The following is a 2186-nucleotide window of genomic DNA, read 5'->3' as shown; positions in this document are numbered from 1 at the left end:
TCAAGGCAGCATGGCAGAGGGCAGAAAGCAAACTTTCATGGTGCTAGTAAAGAACAGAGAGCCAAAGGAGGGGCAACAGCTCAGGCAGTTAGCTAACTTCTCTCCCCTCCTCACATTGTAATGCAAATTACCTGCCCCAGGACAGATGCAGCATCCACACCCACAATAATCAATCACAAACTTCAGAAACTACCCCATAACTGCATGAGGCTTTGGAGGTACACCGATACACAAACCAAAACATCCTCCACGCCTGTGGGTAGAGGGGACAAGGAAGGAAGGCATCCTCACCCAAGACTCACTTCAGTAAAAAATATACATGATAAGAGCTGGGGAGATAGCTCATCAGCCTAGGCACCTCCCTGGCAAGTGCAAGGACCTGGGTTCCATCCCCAGTACCTCATGCCTTGCAGGCACCAAAACACTGAGTGAGTCATGCCAGCTCCGAAACCAGGCGTTGTGGCATATGCCTGTAATCCAACTGCTGGGGAGGCTGAGACAAGATGATCACTAAGAGTCCAAGCTGCATAGAAAGACCCTGTCTCTATGAATAAATAAATAATCTTTAAAAAGAATATACACTAGGAGTCCGCTGCCCTACATTGGTTCTCTCGGTAGTCCGCCTTCGCCTCTGAAGCCATCCGCCCTAGTCTCTGAGCTTGCAACTCGCGGACAGGCGTCATTGGCGTGAAGATGGGGTTGTCGCCGAGCCATCATCTGCAAAGTTCAAGGTACTTTTACAAGTTTGCTACACAGGCTGTGCATTTGCAGTGTCTTTGTAAGCAATGGCTGCCATCCAAAAGAAACTGGTGATTGTTGGTGATGGAGCTTGTGGTAAGACATGCTTACTCATAGTCTTCAGCAAGGACCAGTTCCCAGAAGTATATGTTCCCACAGTGTTTGAGAACTATGTGGCAGATATTGAAGTGGATGGAAAGCAGGTAGAGTTGACTTTGTGGGACATGGCTGGACAGGAAGATTATGATCGCCTGAGGCCTCTCTCCTATCCAGATACCGATGTTACACTGATGTGTTTCTCCATTGACAGCCCTGATAGTTTAGAAAACATCCCAGAAAAATGGACTCCAGAAGTGAAGCATTTCTGTCCCGATGTACCCATTATCCTGGGTGGAAACAAGAAGGATCTTCGGAATGATGAGCACACAAGACGGGAGTTAGCCAAGATGAAGCAGGAGCCAGTAAAACCTGAAGAAGGCAGAGATATGGCAAACAGGATTGGTGCCTTTGGGTACATGGCGTGTTCAGCAAAGACCAAAGATGGAGTGAGAGAGGTTTTTGAAATGGCCATGAGAGCTGCTCTGCAAGCCAGGTATGGGAAGAAAAAATCTGGGTGCCTTGTCTTGTGAAACCTTGCTGCAAGCACAGCCCTCATGCAGTTAATTTTGAAGTGCTGTTTATTAATCTTAGTGTATGATTACTGGCCTTTTTCATTTATCTATAATTTACCTAAGATTACAAATCAGAAGTCATCTTGCTACCAGTATTTAGAAGCCAGCAATGATTATTAATAATGATTATTAATAATGATGTCCAACCCATCTGACCTGCCAGGATCCTTCTGACACTGCGCTAACAGCCCTTTCTGCACTCCACCTGTCACACCAGGCACTAATTCAAAGAATTTCTTAACTTCTTGCTTCTTTCTAGAAAGAGAAAATTGGTAACTTTTGTGAATTAGGCTGTAACTACTTTAATAACTAACATATCCTGCCTCTAATCTGTCAGTTTCAGGGAATTCTGATGAGTCCCCACTTCAGAGTCTTACTCCTCATGGAGTTATTGGCATAGCTCTGGGGTGGGCAGACAGTTTTTTTTTTTTTTAAACATGCTCAGCCAGAAGCCCCAAGTCCATGCAGCTGTGGCAGAGTTACAGTTCTGTGGGTTCATGTTAGTTACCTTATAGTTAACCATTTAATTAGTGTCACTTAATGTACGTTACCAAAAATAAATATATCTACCCACACTAGATATAGCATTTTTTGTATAATTAGATTTCTAATACTGAGATTTGTCATTACCACAAAGAATGTATTGGTAATGTATTTTTTTTTGTTTTGTTTTGTTTTCTACAGTTTTATTGATAAACAGATAGCAATGAGACAGTTTCAAATCAAATCGGAAGTACAGTTTCAACAAATAATACACTGCATATATTCTTCTTAGTG

General features: G+C 43.1%; 1 pseudogene; it reads left to right on the top strand.

The window, feature by feature from the left end:
• The first annotated feature begins 771 nt into the window (after positions 1–771).
• Positions 772–1531, top strand: LOC101572936 (annotated as a pseudogene).
• Positions 1532–2186: the final 655 nt, after the last annotated feature.

This window comes from Octodon degus, unplaced genomic scaffold (genome assembly GCF_000260255.1).
Source record: "Octodon degus isolate 3935 unplaced genomic scaffold, OctDeg1.0 scaffold00321, whole genome shotgun sequence".
In the NCBI taxonomy this organism is placed as follows: Eukaryota; Metazoa; Chordata; class Mammalia; order Rodentia; family Octodontidae; genus Octodon; species Octodon degus.
This window is presented reverse-complemented; position numbering and strand designations above follow the sequence as displayed.